The 18,617-nt window shown below is 47.1% G+C and overlaps 1 protein-coding gene and 1 pseudogene across 2 annotated transcripts in view; both read left to right on the top strand.

Moving 5' to 3' along the window:
- The first annotated feature begins 2,329 nt into the window (after window positions 1-2,329).
- Window positions 2,330-18,617, top strand: part of CCSER2 (coiled-coil serine rich protein 2) — a 209,585-nt gene continuing 193,297 nt past the window's right edge. Inside the window, exon 1 of one of the 2 annotated variants that reach the window (XM_056530764.1) lies at window positions 2,330-2,635. The gene's annotated coding sequence lies outside the window, so the exon portion shown is untranslated. The remainder of the gene's footprint in view (window positions 2,636-18,617) is intronic. The other variant, XM_056530763.1, reaches the window with a different exon arrangement.
- Window positions 3,918-4,017, top strand: LOC130283532 (U2 spliceosomal RNA; annotated as a pseudogene).

An 18,617-nucleotide genomic window follows, 5' to 3' on the forward strand; every position in this document is an offset into this window, starting at 1 on the left:
CTTGCACAAAAATTGAAACACAAAACAGGGGTAAAATCTGAGTTTTATCAATCATAAGCTTGCAAAAGCTGTAAGCACACAGTGGCCCTTATTTACTAAGAGTGTTGTGTAGGTTTCTTTGTGGGTTTTAATTCCCTACAATTTATTTTCCACGGTATTTACTAAGGTTTCCTGAGAAAGGGACCCGCCTCCCTGCTTCTGGTGGACAACATTAGGGTGCGTTCACACTGAGTAAATGAAGAGGAATTCACGCTGAAAAATGTATGTGCGGAAAAAAATTCTATTTGCGTGGAATTCGCGGAATTGCACACGGAAATGGTGGAGAACGAAGTGAAGGGTTTTTCAGCCATCTCCGCGCAAATTCCGTTGGAAAACAATGTCGGGCAAAACACTTTTTTTTACCATTGACTTCTATTGATTTCTGCTAGCGGATTCTGCTTGAAGAATGAACATGTTGTTTCTTCAAGCGAAAAGGAATTCAGCGTCAGAATTCCGCTAGCAGAATTTCCTACGTGTGAACAGGACAGCAGAAAAAAACATTAAAGGGGTACTCCGCCCCTGGCATCTTATCCCCTATCCAAAGGATAGGGGATAAGGTGTTAGGTTGCCGCGGTCCCGCTGCTGGGGACCCCGGGGATCGCCGCTGCGGCACCCCGCCATCATTACTGCAGCAGCAGCGTGACGTCATGGCTCCGCCCCTCATTACATCACGGCCCGTCCCCTTAGTGCAAGTCTATGGCAGGGGGCGTGATGACCACGCCCCCTCCCATAGACTTGAATTGAAGGGGGCAGGTCGTGATGTCACGAGGGGTGGAGCTGTGACGTAACGATGCTCCGGCCCCTGTATTGCCCGTCATTACGTGCAGAGCGATCTCGCTCTGCGCAGTAATGATAGCGGGGTGCTGCAGCAGCTATCCCCAGGGTCCCCAACAGCGGGACCTTGGCGATCTAACATCTTATCCCCTTAATTTGGAGCGGAGAATTAAGGAATTACTCGAGAAAATTACTCTTGAATTACTCAGTGTGAACGTACCCTTAAAGGAGTAGTCCAGTGGTGACTCAGTGGTGAGCAACTTATCCCCTATCCTAAGGATAGGGGATAAGTTGCAGATCGCGGGGGGTCCGACCGCTGGGGCCCCCTGCGATCTCCTGTACAGAGCCCCGACAGCCTGCGGGAAGGGGGCGTGTCAACCTCCGCACGAGGCGGCGGCCGACACGCCCCCTCAATACAACTCTATGGCAGAGCCGAAGCGCTGCCTTCGGCAATCTCCGGCTCTGCCATTGAGATGTATTGAGGGGGCGTGTCGGCCGCCGCTTCGTGCGGGGGTCGACACCCGCTATCTGGGCAGAGAGCCGGGGCCCCATACAGAGAGATCGCAGGGGGCCCCAGCGGTCGGACCCCCCGCGATCTAAAAACTTATCCCCTATCCTTAGGATAGGGGATAAGTTTTTCACCACTGGACTACCCCTTTAAGGTAATTCAGAAATAAAGCTAAATCTGAGAGAAATAGACATATAAAAATGATACTGAGCAATATATAACATTTTTTTTTTTTTTTTGCAGTGATAAAACGGAGTCAAAACCGTGGTAGACTACGATTTTGTCTCCGGTTTAAAAATCGTACTGTAACCGCACACATTTTTTTTAACATGGACGTCAATGGGAAACGCACATGTATACGGTTCCATACGGGAAAAACGTATACGTTTTTACTTTGCACATGCGCATTTGAATCCTAAAGTCCCCACCCAAGACCCCTCCCATTAAAAATGGACAACATTTTCAAAAACGTATGGGTTTTTTTTCTATAAAAACTGACGGAACTGTATGCACTTTTAAAAAAAAGTATACTGTTTAAAAACGCATACGGTTTACTTTTTTCCATACTGTTCCATCCGTTTTTTGCCATACGGTTTTCTTTAGAAAAACGGATTGAAAACAGTATGGCAAAAACGTAGTGTGAGAGCTATTCGGGAGTCCAAGCTTTACATCCCAGCAAGTAAGGGGTGCTGTGAGCAACGGGGGGAGGGACAGGAAGAAATGTGATTTAAGGCAGATGGTACAGTCACGTGACCTCCTTACTGAGGCAGGGAGAGAGCCTGTGACCTTTCCTGTATGAGGGGACAGACCAATATTACCGCACTGTGTGGTCACCATTGGACTCTCAGCACTCCAGTCAGCCACAATGTGTCTCCCCTAGCTCAGCTCCTGCCATTCCTATAGCTGTATGGGGCTGTGTGGTCTCAGTGCACGCCCCTACTGCAGTCAGACAATACACTAGAGAAGGAATGCTTTGAACTGCAGACATAGCCCCGGGATAAGTCAATGAGACGGCAGCTATGAATGAAGCGCTCACACCCCCATGTCACCCCGCAGCTCTGCCGCACACAACATTCTATCTGTGACGCAATAACGTGCCCGCACTGTGAGGACACAGGCGCCTGCAGACGCACATGCGTGCTCCACTCTCCACGTCACACACGTGCCCAAGCACCAGGGTGAGCATTGGCCAGTGCCCAGTGTCCTGACAGGGCAGAGGAACAGTGAAGACCCTCCACAGCCGCTCTGTCCTGTGTATGGAAGACGAGATGTGAAGCAGAGAGGAAGAGGTTAATGGGGACCGCCAGCCCAGAGGTGGGTAGTATGCCTCAGCTGTAGGGGCGGGGAGGGGAGGAGCGAATGGTAATGATCTGTGTAGCTTCATCTCACCTGCACGAGTCAATGAGCTCATCATGTGACCTCTGTGAGCAGCCATGATCGGCGCTATTGGGGGGATTTACAGGATGAATCCAATAGCTATAGGGGTTACATGGCAGGGCCGCCAACCTCGTTCATGCTGACTGGGACCATAATGTGTCCCTTACTTTCCTTCTCCTGTCTCCTCAGTCCCAGTGACTCACAAGATAGAGGTCAGGGGGGTATTGTGCCCACTGTAGTGCTGCTTCATATAGTGCATAGGAGATCATGGGGGGTACTGTGCCCACTGTAGTGCTGCTATATATAGTGTATAGGAGATCATGGGGGGTACTGTGCCCACTGTAGTGCTGCTATATATAGTGTATAGGAGATCATGGGGGGGGGGGGGGTACTGTGCCCACTGTAGTGCTGCTATATATAGTGTATAGGAGATCATGGGGGGTACTGTGCCCACTGTAGTGCTGCTTCATATAGTGCATAGGAGATCATGGGGGGTACTGTGCCCACTGTAGTGCTGCTATATATAGTGTATAGGAGATCAAGGGGGGTACTGTGCCCACTGTAGTGCTGCTATATATAGTGTATAGGAGATCATGGGGGGGGGGGTACTGTGCCCATTGTAGTGCTGCTTCATATAGTGCATAGGAGATCATGGGGGGTACTGTGCCCATTGTAGTGCTGCTTCATATAGTGCATAGGAGATCATGAGGGGTACTGTGCCCACTGTAGTGCTGCTATATATAGTGTATAGGAGATCAAGGGGGGTACTGTGCCCACTGTAGTGCTGCTATATATAGTGTATAGGAGATCATGGGGGGTATTGTGCCCATTGTAGTGCTGCTATATATAGTGCACAGGAGATCAAGGGGGTACTGTGCCCACTGTAGTGCTGCTATATATAGTGCACAGGAGATCAAGGGGGTACTGTGCCCACTGTAGTGCTGCTATATATAGTGCACAGGCGATCAAGGGGGTACTGTGCACACTGTAGTGCTGCTTCATATAGTGTATAGGAGATCATGGGGGGGTACTGTGCCCACTGTAGTGCTGCTTCATATAGTGCATAGGAGATCATGGGGGGTACTGTGCCCACTGTAGTGCTGCTTCATATAGTGCATAGGAGATCAAGGGGGGTACTGTGCCCACTGTAGTGCTGCTTCATATAGTGCATAGGAGATCATGGGGGGTATTGTGCCCACTGTAGTGCTGCTTCATATATATCGCTTCTCGGCCTTTTGGCTAAGATCAAGTGTAGTATTTGTTCTTATCAGTTTCATTCTGGTGGTGAAGTCCCATCAGTGTGGGGATGGGTGCTGCATGGAGCGGGCAGGGCGGGTCGTTCCGGGGCTGGTTCTGAGGAATCAGCTGGATGACTGCCCTGATGTGACCTGTTTCCTCCGGGTCTTGCCATGAGGTAGAGGGGTGTAGAGCCGAGGTACTTCTGTGCCTCGGGGAGTGGTGACCCTGAGGTGCCGAAACTCACTGGGTGTTATAACTCACTGAGTGAAAGCACTGCACCATTACTCTTCACCACTCACCCTTGGTATCCCGGCCTTCTGGCTAGGATCCGGGAAATTTTTATAGATCCGGCTTGATGACCGGGCAGTACATTTGCACTTATCCACTTATTCATTTTTTGTGTTTTGTCACTGTGCCACTTTTACGTGTTGTTTTGTACACAGGATTGGCAGGATGCGGTAGCCCTTCTGGGTGTCCCTCCTGGCGGTCTAGGGGAGGTGTGTGTGGCCATTAGGTTCCTCATCTCCCTGCAACCCCTGGGCATCTTGGCTTTGGTCAAGATGCCACCAGTATACGGCTCCTTGGCTGATACCTTGGCTAACGCCTAGGTTGAAGCAAGGAGCATTTTTGACCCCTTAGTAGCTTCGGCGAAAAGGGGCATCGAACATGGATCCTTGCAGGTGCCTTTTGACCCGGAGGTGAAGGGTAGGTTTGTTGTGGGGCCTCTCTCCTGTTGGAGAAGGGCTTAGCGATAGACCGCATCCTTTGTGCACGTTTTTTTAGTGTGACACGTTTGCACTTTTTCTTGCACTGGGTGATAGAGAGCACTTGCCTCGGTTCTTAAAAAAAAAAAAAAAAAAAAAGTGCTGCTTCATATAGTGCATAGGAGATCAAGGGGGGTACGGTGCCCACTGTAGTGCTGCTATATATTAGGGATCGACCGATATTGTTTTTTTTAGGGCCGATACCGATAATCGGTGCAGGTTAGGGCCGATAGCCAATAACTTATACCGATATTCCGGTATAAGTTATCGGCTATTTAACCCCCTGCGACACCGCTGCAGATCATTGATTTAAAGCGGGAGCTTTAAATCAATGATCTGCAGTGGCTTTTGCGGGGCCATAGGCGGCCGCTGCCGCCACCCGCTTCTCTCCCCTACCTGTCAGGGTGGTCTGGGCCATCCATCCTTCATTCCTGTAGTGTCCGGGGGCGTTCCGGGTGGAGGGTGCACCGGTCCGGGCTGTCCTCTTCTGCACTCCGGGCAGGCTTCGGCCTAGTACGCTGCATAGACGCCGTTGCGCAGTGACGCCCGTGCGCAGCGACGCACCTGACGTCACGGCGTAGCGGCGTCTATGCAGTGTACTAGGCCGGAGCCTGCCCCGAGTGGAGAAGATGACCGCCGGAGAAGAAGGACAGCCCGGACCGGTTCACTCTTCACCCGGAATGCCCCCGGACACTACAGAAAGGAAGGAAGGAAGGAAGGATGGATGGCCCGGACCACCCCCATTACGGGTAAGTTTAATTTTTTTATTGACTCGGAGGGTGGGGGAGGGGCCCGACCGGTATAGCGGTATGGGCAAAAATCCGTACCGGTATACCGCCCAGCATCAGTGGGGGCGGTGCGGGGGCGGGGCATTATCGGCAAGATAATTGCCGATACCGATAATGCCCAAAATCGTGATTATCGCCGCGTAATATCGGCCATACCGATAATCGGTCGATCCCTACTATATATATAGTGCACAGGAGATCAAGGGGGTACTGTGCCCACTGTAGTGCTGCTATATATAGTGAAATAGAGCCCACTGTAGTGCTGCTTCATATAGTGCATAGGAGATCAAGGGGGGTACGGTGCCCACTGTAGTGCTGCTATATATATAGTGCACAGGAGATCAAGGGGGTACGGTGCCCACTGTAGTGCTGCTATATATATAGTGCACAGGAGATCAAGGGGGTACTGTGCCCACTGTAGTGCTGCTATATATATAGTGCTCAGGAGATCAAGGGGGTACTGTGCCCACTGTAGTGCTGATATATATATATATATATATATATATATATATATATATATAGTGAAATAGTGCCCACTGTAGTGCTGCTTCATATAGTGCATAGGAGATCAAGGGGGTACTGTGCCCACTGTAGTGCTGCTATATATATAGTGCACAGGAGATCAAGGGGGTACTGTGCCCACTGTAGTGCTGCTATATATAGTGTGAATTCGGGTAGAAAACAGACATGGCGCACATCTACAATCTTGTATAATGATCTGATTGCTTCTCAGCATAATATCAAAAACTAACAGCTTGTTAGTATACATTTTTGATCAAAAAGTACAAGCCCACTCGCCACGTCAAGGCCACCTATCCAGAGTGGGTCCCTAAGTAGTAGTTAGCTACACATGGGCCATTTCTTTCCTAGCAGCCTCGCAGTCTGACTGGGAGAGCATGGTAAGTGAGCCATTACACCTTGTCCACACTGGTGTGGTGCTGTGCGGTGTCCGTTGCTGCCGTGGCGCCGTGTCTGCGGGGGGGGGGGGGGGGGGGGGGGTTGTTGTGCGGCCCATAGACTGTTTTGAGTGGCATTGGGGCCGCTCTTCTGGTGGGTCGTTCCCCCCCGGTGGGCATTGGTGTCGCGGCGGTGGTGGTCGCCGCCTGGTGCTGCGCCATTTTATGCTAGGGACGTTAGGGACCCACTCTGGATAGGTGGCCTTGACGTGGCGAGTGGGCTTGTACTTTTTGATCAAAAATGTATATTAACAACCTGTTAGTTTTTGATATTCTGCTGAGAAGCAATCAGATCATTATACAAGATTGTAGATGTGCACCATGTCTGTTTTTCTACCCGAATTCACGCTGCTATATATAGTGCACAGGAGATCAAGGGGGGTACTTTGCCCACTGTAGTGCTGCTATATATAGTGCACAGGACATCAAGGGGGTACTGTGCCCACTGTAGTGCTGCTACATATAGTGCATAGGAGATCAAGGGGGGTACTGTGCCCATTGTAGTTCTGCTATAAATAGTGCATGGGAGGTCAGGGAGGGTACTGTGCCCACTGTAGTGCTGCTATATATAGTGCACAGGACATCAAGGGGGTACTGTGCCCACTGTAGTGCTGCTACATATAGGCCCTCATTTACTATTCTAAACTTGTTGTGTCGGGTTTTTTTGTCGCATCTTTGTCTGCGCCATGTCGCAGACATGGTGCGGCAGTCTGCGACACGATGCAACATTTTTTCCCGACGGACCCGATGTGGATTCTCCCAAACCCGAAAAAGGGGCGTAATCCGACATTTCTGAGCTTTCCCACGTATTTATAAAGGTTTCCAACCCGAATTTGTTGAATTGTTGTGGATTTTTTCCCAACAGCTCAGAGGAGTTGGAAACCAAAACCAACAAAACGCACGTGCGACAAACAAGATGCGACATAATAATAAATACCAGGGGAAAAAAGCAGTCGGGTTAGAAAGCAAGATAGACTTACAACCCGATTTTCTAAGTAAATGAGGGCCATAGTGCATAGGAGATCAAGGGGGGTACTGTGCCCATTGTAGTTCTGCTATATATAGTGCATGGGAGGTCAGGGAGGGTACTGTGCCCACTGTAGTACTGCTATATATAGTGCATGGGAGGTCAGGGAGGGTACTGTGCCCACTGTAGTACTGCTATATATAGTGCATGGGAGGTCAGGGAGGGTACTGTGCCCACTGTAGTACTGCTATATATAGTGCATGGGAGGTCAGGGAGGGTACTGTGCCCACTGTAGTACTGCTACGTACAGTGAACAGTTCTGTGTCTGCTGGACTATGGAGCGCTGAGCAGCAGACTTCACAGTTCAGGAGGTCACAGCAGCCCCCACTGTGCACACAGCATCTCTTACCTGCTGGGATGTAGAGCTTATCCTCCCTAATATCGCTGCTTCCATCAAATAGATCTGTGGTCTCCAAATTGTGGACTTCCAAGCAAAAACTATAACTCCCAGCATACCTGGACATACCAGCGGCTGCTCAGGCATGCTGGGAGTTGTCGTTTGCAGACCACCGGACTAGATAATGCTCCACCTCCACCATTCACTGTAATACAATGATGTAAGTGGCATTTAAAGGAGATCTGCAGCGATAGACACTTATCCCCTATCCGTGATCTCCTGTACAGGGCCACGGCCGACATGCCCTCTCCGTGTATCTCTGTGGTTTCCTGCGGATAGGGGATAAGGGTATGTTCACACTGCGGAATTCCGTGAGTGGAATATGTTGAGTTAAATTCTGCACAGGTCACGTTAGCATCTGTGTGAATGGGTCTTCCGAGAGACCCGTTCACACTGGAATTTCAGCGGCGGACATTCTTTGCGTGGAAGTCCTCGAGCACTGCATTGTCGTCAATGGTGACAGTGCAGTGCAGTGCGGTCCTACCGTCCCCGCTGGCTGCCAGACTGAATCTCCGCTTGCTGAATTCCGTGAGCAGAGATTCAGCTACAAATCCGTGGTCTGAACATCCCCTAAGTGTCTAAGACTGCAGTACTCCTTTATGCCCCGTTCACATTCTGTTTACATTAACAGTGTTTGGTCTGTTTTTAAAATGTTTTCCTTTACTTTGCAGACTCTAAAGTGCAAATAAAACATATATGTATAATTATTAAATAATATATAACCAAATGTATCCCCCAGTACACCATGCTTGGCCTATTAAAGTCTATAGGTGCACCATGGGTATGCATTTGAAGGTATTCCAACTGACCACACTGATGTAGCTCCTGAAAGTGATGTGGACATCACCAAACATAACGTCACCGAATGGTGATGGCTACAGTCAATCAGTAGCCTTGACGTGACACTCTGTATTCCTGAGTACCAAGCGTCAGTGCGGAGGAGCTGTCCAGAGCCAGGCCGCAGGCAGAATGGGAGCTGCGCATGAACGGAGACGGAGGTTGAAAAAAACCTGGGCACCACCATAATATTCCTAATGCCCAGGATTTGCCAGGCTCTCATATATTTGTCAGGATTGGATTCCCTTTCCACTAAGTAGTACTAGTATCTGACCATCTGGTGACTGCATTATTTAGGCTCTATTTACATCATGCTCTTTTAAAGATCCTAATCTATATACAATACACAGGATCGGAAATTCTGTACTGTGCATCGTGTAGCCTCCCATTGAATACAGTGGGAGACTGCTGCATCATTATTTCTGAGTGGAATTCTTTGTGGAATTCTGCTTGTAAAATAGGTAGTGTGAGTTGGGTGAAAATGGATAGCCATGAGCAAAAGTTGCATTGGAGGGTCCAAAAGTGAACATTTGCATGGAGATCCGTGAGTATTTAGCTATGTTTTTGGAAAGGACATTTAAGGACATGTCTCATTGTCTATAACAAAAATAGGAGCATACCTTGACTAATTGTTACCCCCATTTTCACATATACAATAAGATACATGGATGCAATATTCCTTTTTTTTTTTTTGAGGTACAGATGGGGAGATTTATCAAAACCTGTCCAGAAGAAAAGTTGCTAAGTTGCCCTTAACAACCAATCAGATAGCTTCTTTCATTTTTTAAAAGGCCTCTGAAAAAGAAAGAAGGGATCTGATTGGTTGCTATGGGCAACTCAGCAACTTTTCCTCTGGACAGGTTTTGGTAAATCACCCCCAGAATCTTTAGTGATGTCATAAATGAGTGATGTCACGTGGGGGATAAAGATCATCAGTTTGTGATAGCCTTATTTATAATGTAATCTTTGCCTACATGATATTATGCTTTCATAACTGTTTCCTTAGCGCTGACCCATGACAGTCCTTCTTGGTATAACTGTGGGACATGAGGCATCCCAGATGAGCAGTAATGCACCCTTGTTTTTGTTACTGACAGGTGCTGTTCACACTTTGGATAAATAGTAGCTGACTATTCAGCTGTTCAGGACTGGACAAATTTCATGGACAATGAAAGCCAATGGGCCTAGAAATGTGCAGCTGTAACAACTAGTGATTTTCTGCAGGATTTGGGATTTGATCTATTGAACAGCTGTTAAACCCAACAGTGGGCTTTGTACTTTTTGATCAAAATGTATACGAACAACCTGTTAGTTTTTGAAATTATGCTGAGAAGCAAGTAGATCAAAGTACAAATGTTTGATGTGCGGCTATGTTTCTCTATTTTTGTTGTCCAACATGGGATAACCTTAGATGTGTCCCTTGACTCCATCCAGAGGCTGCATGTTACATCATGTCAGGGTCTAAACTACAGGTAGACATGCAAACTGAATCATCAAGCCTGATATGGGGAACAATGGGGCTAAGTTCACATGGTAGAATGTCCGCACAGAAAATGTCTACAGACACCAGAGCGCGGATATCCCGATCTCCTATCCCGACCTCAGGTGGGGCTGAGTTGTGATGAAGAGATTGTATGCCGAAAATAGAAGGATGCGTGGTTTTGTGAAAGTGGGCATTACTTGCAAGCCTGACCAATGCACAAAAGGGTAGAAAACAAAAAGGGTGTGGCCTAAACGGTGGGTGTGGCTTTGTGAGATGGGGTGTGGCATGTAGGAGGAGTGTGGCCAGACAGATTCACTCACCGGGAGATGCAGAGCAGAGCTTGGAGTAAAGTACTGGAAGACCTATATATGGCTTGGCGGTATACCGGTTCATACCGAATACCGACATTTTTGGCCTGCACGATATTAATTTTTCCCATAGCACAATACCGGTTGGGCCCTTCCCCTTGGGAATTAATTATCAGCCCAGCACATCGGGGAACTAATCATATGTGACCCGCCAGCGCTGTTCTGCTTCTCCCCCCCCCCCCCCAAATAATCAGCCCAGCGGGGTACTACTCACATGTGTCACCCGCAAGCACTGCCCCCCTCCTCTTTGTTGGGGGCCGCCGGTGTGAGGTGAGAAAGGGAGGGGCGAAAGAGCTGAGGGGAGGAGTGGTTCGGTTTTTGCATGGGTTCGGAAATCTCACCTCAGACCGGAGATGGAACTCTATACTGTACGCCAGTGGTCTCCAACCTGCGGACCTCCAGCTGTTACAAAACTACAACTCCCAGCATACCGGCATGCTGGGAGATGTAGTTTTGCAACATCTGGAGGTCCGCAGGTTTGAGACCACTGCTGTACGCTGTATCCCTATGCCCGGACTGCAAAAGATAAAGAAAATAAACTTTAACTTACCTTACCTTGCGCTGGGGACGGGAACGTCGGACAGCCGTCAGCCTATCACCGGCCGCAGCGATGTCCTGCCCTGGCCAGTGATAGGCTGAGCCTACTGTCATGTAAGGAGCTCTGGCCGGCTTCTCACATGACAGTGCGTTTAACCTATCACTGGCCGGTGCGGGACATCGCTCCGGCCGGTGATAGGCTGACGGCTGTCTGACGTTCCCGTCCCCAGCATAAGGCTGATGTAGGCAAGTTAAAGTTTATTTTCTTTATCTTTTGCAGCCCAGGCATAGGGATACAGCGTACAGCAGTGGTCTCCAACCTGCGGACCTCCAGCTGTTGCAAAACTACAACTCCCAGCATGCCTGGACAGCCGTTGGCTGTCCGGGCATGCTGGGAGTTGTAGTTTTGCAACAGCTGGAGGTCCGCAGGTTGGAGACAACTGGCGTATAGTATAGAGTTCGATCGCCGGCGGCCCCCAACAAATAGGAGGAGGGCAGTGCTTGCGGGTGACATATGTGAGTAGTACCCCGCTGGGCTGATAATTGGGGGGGAGCAGAATAGCGCTGGCGGGTAACATGATTTGGTGGGGGGGGGGGGGGAGCAGAGCAGCGCTGTCGGTTAACATGATTTGGGGGGGGGGAGTGAAAGTAATACCGTTATATACCGTGGAACCGCCATAAGTTACAAAAATACCCTGATACACATATTTGGTCACACCGCCCAGCTCTAAGTCCTATATACTTGCATGGGACTTCAAGGTGTACTCCGGCCCTAATACATCTTATCCCCTATCCAAAGGATAGGGGATAAGATGTCTGATCGCGGGGGTCCAGCCGCTTCGGACGCCCTCAATATATCATTCAGCACCCACCTTTGTGAGCTCTCTGCAGCGCTGGAGGCTCAGAGTGTGCAGCGTGACGACCATGGGGCCGGAGTATCATGACGTCACTACTCCGCCCCTGTGTGCCATCACGCCCCGCCCCCTTAATGCAAGTCTATGGGATGGGGCGTGACGGCCGTCAGCGCTGCCGAAAGCTCACAAAGGTGGGTGCTGAATAAATTGACAGAATGGTTTTTAACAAAAACTCAAATAAACGTGTCAGGAGAGCTGACAGGCAGTTTCCAAAATGGCTAAAGGTTCACTACCACTAATATGAGTAAGGATGGACACAGAAAACTAATGGTTCAAATCAGTTATGTATTTGTAGAACTACACATTTGTTTTGAATATTTTATGTTTATTTTGCAATGTGCAGAATTCATGTTTTGTTTATGTATCTGTTAACTCTGTGTTCTACAAAGCAGAATTAGGGTGCGTTCACACGGAGTAATTCAAGAGGAGTTTACTCGAGTAATTCCTCTTGAATTCTCCGCTACAAACGAATGCACATCTCCTCTGCCCATTGACTGCTAGCAGAATTCTGACGCTGAATTCCGTTCCGCTTGAAGAAAGAACATGTTCATTCTTCAAGCGGAATCCGCTAGCAGAAATCAATTGAAGTCAATGGTAAAAAATAATTCCGCCCGACATCGTTTTCGTGCGGAATTCGCGCAAAATTTTTGCGGAATTCACGTGCAATTTGCGTGGAAATGGCTTCACTTCTTTCTCCCCCATGTCCGCGCGCAATTCCACGTGCAATTTCTCGCGCAATTCCGCCCAAATTGCACGCAAATTTGGCGCAACAATAAAATTATTTTTTCCGCCTGAAAATTGTTCAGAGTGAATTACCGGTACTCTTCATTTACTCCGTGTAAACGCACCCTTAGTCTCTGTTCACACTGTTATTTTTCTCTTTTTTTTTGTGTTAACATTTTTAGGGTACGTTCCCACACAGCATATTTTGCTGCGTATTTGGTGCTGCGTATTTTCCTACCCATTGACTTCAACAGAGAAAATAAAATACGCAGCAGCAAATACGCCGTGTGGGAATGTACCCAAAGGGTACATTCACACATACATAATCCACAGCAGATTTTGTTTCTACTCATTAGTCTTCAACGGGTCTGCAGCAAATATGCTGGAGATTTTCTGGATTATGTACATGTGAACGTACCTTAGGCAACATTCACAATATAGACTGTCCACATGGAGACATTGGGGGGACTTTATCATTAGTGTAGAAGCTTTTTCTTTATTATATGCTGGGCAAAGTTTTGCGCAGTGAGTTATTTTGCATCTTTTTTTTGTGCGTGAGTAAAAAGCAAGTAGTCTATTTTTTTGTGTATTGTGGAATGCATTTTGCAGTGGATACTAATTGATCATGTGCATTTATTTTTGTTTAGACACATTTTTTTTGCACAAATAAGTTTTTTTGGTTTTTTTTTAACGCAAAAATACACCATCAAAAAGGACACATAGGAAAATGTTCTACCGAGACAGCCGGGGGATGCAGGAGCCGTCCCTCAACACTGCTAAACTACAACTACTCCCATGTTGGGACAGAGTCTGTCCCATAATGGGAGTAGTTGTAGTACCGCAGCACTGAGAGACGACACTTGCAGATCCCCCAGCTGCGGGACTATTTTGGGACAGTTAGGTCTACTAAACCCATCATGGACAGACTCTGCCCATGATGGGAGTTATAGTACAGGGGCTGAAGGGCAGACCCACTGCGATGCGCATTAATTAACTGTACAAGCCGGCAGCACATGCGACTCCACTGCGCTCCCCACCGGCTCTAGCACGCTGTCACAGTTCATAATCTTCTCTTCTGGGAGTTGGGAGTTCTGATTGGTGAAAAGCTATTCACCAATCAGAGCTCCCAGTGGCGGGAATTATGAATTATGACAGCTGTATACACCAGCCTGGAGCCGGCTGGGATCGCAGTGTAGCCGCATGTGCTTCCGGCTTGTACAGTTAATAAATGCAGATCTCAGCAGGTCTATGGAGAATGACCAGCTGTGATCTGCCCTTCAGCCCCTTGACTATAACTCCCATCATGGACAGAGTCTGTCCATGATGGGATTAGTAGTCCTAATTGTCCCAAAAAATTGATTGGGAGCTTTACATAAAACAGAATCCTAAACCGAATATACTGTGATACACATTACTCTGTGTGCCCAGGACAAAGGAGAAAACATTCGGATTAAAAGACAGTCCTGCTAGGTTAAGGATAGGAAAATAAAAATGGAAGAAAAGAAAGAAAAGACAAGGATTAAAACACAATAGATTAAAGGGGTACTCCGGTGGAAATTATTCTTTTTTTTTTTTTAAATCAACTGGTGCAAGAAAGTTAAACAGATTTATAAATTACTTCTATTAAAACATATTATTCCTTCCAGTACATATTAGCTGCTGAATACTACAGAGGAAATTCTTTTCTTTTTGGAACACAGTGCTCTCTGCTGACATCTCTGTCCATTTTAGGAACTGTCCAGAGCAGCATGTGTTTTCTATGGGGATTTTCTCCTACTCTGGACAGTTCTTAAAATGGAAAGAGATGTCAGCAGAGAGCACTATGCTAATGATGTCAGCAGAGAGCTCTGTGTTCCAAAAAGAAAATTTCCTATGTATTATTCAGCAGCTAATATGTACTGGAAGGAATAATATTTTTTAATAGAAGTAATTTACAAATCTAGACAATAAAATATAAAAAATGGGGCTCAAGGTCGTGGATATAAGGAGTAATGGTTATTTAATAGAATAAATTGTATAAAATTTGTCAAATAATAATTGATGCCTGGCTACCACAGGGCCCTTGCAGGTGTACAGGGATCATATATAAAATGTTAGACAATCATATAAAAATATCATAACAAACATAAATGATGAAAACCTCTGGAATCACCACCAAAATTTGACCTAAAGTTCACAACAGTTCATCCAAGTATATGGTCAAAATCTATGGACAAAAAAAACTCCAACTCAGCCTCTAGCAATGCACCTAGTATAGCAGAAAATTCAATCTCTCGTAGGTATCTCAAGCAAGAGATAGCAATACCAATCAATTATTTCTCAGCAGCTTTACGTAACAAGTTCTCCAAAGTAACAAATCAAACCAAGCTACTTTGTCTCCGTTGGAATAGAATGTTCTGTAATAATATACAGCTTGCACAGATAATAATTCACCGCTCTGCGTGATATGAATGGATAAGATATGCTCACCGGTCCGGACGACTGCTGCACGGGTGCCGTGATGGACTCTCCGGTTAATGCAGTGATATCTTCGGTACCTGTATATGATCTCCGCGCGGCTCCTCCTGGCAGGCTCCGTGGCGGCTCTCTTAGCAGGAGAGCTCACCGCTCGGAGACTCGGCCATCTCCCGGTACGAGCGGGAGAGGGCCTGGAATCAGGGGACTGCAGCGCTGCGACTGCACCGCTTGGATGGTGGTTCCGGTCCTCTCCTCGTGTCTTTCCAGCACGCGCTGGGAGCAATTAAGATTGACAGGTGTCAGTCACTGTAAAACTTAGATATTGGAGGCAGGAGTATAGATGGTAGTGATCCCAAGAGTATGATAATGTGGGCTGGACGCGTTTCAGAACCTCCTAGGTTCTTTCCTTAGCAGCATAAAATATAGACAATGTCTATAATGATTTTGACCATATACTTGGATGAACTGTTGTGAACCTTAGGTCAAATTTTGGTGTTGATCCACACCGACAATATTTATTTCTACTATTTATTGGAGTGATTCCAGAGGTTTTCATCATTTATGTTTTTTATGTTTGTTATGATATTTTTATATGATTGTCTAACATTTTATATATGATCCCTGTACACCTGCAAGGGCCCTGTGGTAGCCAGGCATCAATTTTTATTTGACAAATGTTATACCATTTATTCTATTAAATAACCATTACTCCATATATCCATGACCTTGAGCCCCATTTTTTTTATATTTTATTGTCTAGATATTTTGTGACACCTGAGGTATAGGTGTCTGTTGGGTAGCCCAGGCCTTAATTGCTGTCCAGAACACTTTAGAGCCTCTCCACACTTCTTTTTCTTTTTCTGTAATTTACAAATCTGTTTAACTTTCTGGCATCAGTTGATCAGTACCCCTTTAAATTACAATTCATTTAAAATATACAAAGATGTCTTCTGCAGGGCCCTTGCATCAGACATAAGTAAAAAAAAAAAAAAAAATATTAAGCAATAAAAAAAATGTGCTAAAATGATAATGATAATATGCAGACTTGTTAAAATTGCTTTCAGAAATTAATTCCCCATTTGGCATACAGTCATACTGGGAGGGCTTAGAGACTCTCCACTTGATATTAGTGTTTTGTACTGATACTGTAATAGGATGATGATTTTCTCTGCACTCTGATTTTATACAGTGATACAGCGTTAATCCAATGTGATGGCTCGGGCGACGCCGTGTTAGGAATCGAAAGTAAAGTTAGTGGGTGCGGGCATGTGCGCTCAACAGCGCTGCAGTACCCCTCTTTCCATCCTACTCTACCCTAACGGCACAGGGCTATGTGCAGTTGTATTTTTGAGTGGAATGGGGATTAAATAAATGTGCCAGGCAGGTGCACTATGCAGCACTGGAGTCCCCCTGATGCTCTCCCACTTTACCATGGCGGCACAGGGATAATGTGATATAGGTTGCAAGTGGGGTAGGGGGTTGGCACCAGGTGCCTCTTACCGATATTGGGTAAGTCTCCTTGGGATGCGCTTCAGTGTTGGCTGGTCAGTGGAGTAGATGAAGTCTGTGGAGCGGACGTTCTGTTTCTCTGTTTGCAGTGGAGATTAGAGTGATGTGAATCCTCCAGTTTTGCCACAGATGGGGTGAAGTGCATATGTGAATTGGCTAGATGTGTTTCGGGGAGCCAGGTCCCCCTTTTCAATAGCTAGTAATGGTAATGGTGTGCATGCAATGCCCGGGAAGTTGTGGCTTCCTGTATACAGCTGTCATAATCCCTGCCGCTGGGAGACGGGAGCTCTGACTGGTGAACAGCTATTCACCAATCAGAGCTCCCGTCTCCCGGTGGCGGGGATTATGAATTATGACGGCGTGTACAGTATTCCCCGCCTGGAGCCGGCGGGGAGCACAGTGGAGCCGCATGTGCCACCGGCTTGTTAACTTAATAAATGCGGATCGCAGTGGGTCTCTGGAGAATGACCTGCTGCGATCTGCCCTTCAGCCCCTGGACTATAACTCCGATCATGGACAGAGTCTGTCCATGATGGGAATAGTAGTCCTAACTGACCAAAAAGAGTCCCACAGACGGGGGATGTGCAAGTGCCATCCCTCAGTGCTGCGATACTACAACTACTCCCATTATGAGACAGACTCTGTCCTATGATGTAAGTAGTAGTCCAAGGGCAGAGGGACAGATCGAAAGGGGGTCTCACTCCTGAGAACCCCCTGCAACCTTTACTGCTCCGCCCCCTAGTGATGATATCATAAGGGGGCGGAGCTACACAGTCCAGGCCTGACTCTATTCTCATTATGCGTTTTATGAGCCTTTCTTGAAGTGTGTTCCCAAACAGGGAGACTCCGGCTGTTGCTTAACTACAGCCCCCTATGATGGGAGTTGTAGTTTAGCAACAATTGGAGGCTCCCTGTTTAGGAACACACTGCATTATGTGCGCTCTCCCCGGGGGAGAGCGCAAAAAAGTAATAATTTCTTGTTTTTCTTTTCTTCTCATTTCAGATACCAATGCAGAGGACTACATCATATTTGGTGGACTGCGACTATGATCAGCGATTTTTTAATTTCAATAAAACGAGGGCTGTGGGGGAGTGTTTTTTTTATTATTTTTTTTTACAATGTGTTATGTTTTTTACAATTGAATTTTAAGGCTTAGTAGTGGAAGCCGACTTGTAGACAAAATCCATTACTAAGCCAGGGCTTAGCGTTAGCCCCAAAATTAGCTAGTGCTAACCCCAATTATTACCCCAGTATCTACCAACAGGCCCAAATGGCACTCCTGGGCCTAGGCGGTAACAAACTGGCGTTATTTAGGCTTGGGAGGGCCGGTAATAATGGTCCTCTGCCACCCTGGTAACGCCAGACTGTTGCTGCTTGGTTGGTATCTGGCTGATATTGAAAATATGGGGTTCAGTATCAGCCAGATACCAACCAAGCAGCAACAGCCTGACCAGGGTGGGCAAGGACCATACCAGGGTGGGCAAGGACCATACTGGCCCTTCCCAGCCTAAATAACGCCAGCCGGTTACCGCCTAGGCCCATGAGTGCCATTTTTGATGCTCTGGGCCTGTTGGTACCGGCTCTTCCTGGCACTCCTGTGGCGGTGGGTACCGGGGTAATAATTGGGGGTTAGCGCTAACTGACTGTGGCTAATGCTAAGCCCCGGCTTAGTAATGGATTCTGTCTACAAGACAGCTTCCACTACTAAGCATGAAAATTCAATTCTAAAAAACATGACACATTGAATACATTTTTTTTTTCAAAGAAACACTCCCCCACAGCCCTTGTTAAACCTTTTATTGACATTTAAAAAAAACACTGGTCATTGTCGCAATCCACCGAATCTGACGTAGTCCTCCGCATTGACTTATCTGAAATGAGAAGAAAAGAAAAAAAGGTTAGTGCATTTTTGGCGCTCT

Source organism: Hyla sarda, chromosome 7, assembly GCF_029499605.1.
Source record: "Hyla sarda isolate aHylSar1 chromosome 7, aHylSar1.hap1, whole genome shotgun sequence".
NCBI classification, from domain to species: Eukaryota; Metazoa; Chordata; class Amphibia; order Anura; family Hylidae; genus Hyla; species Hyla sarda.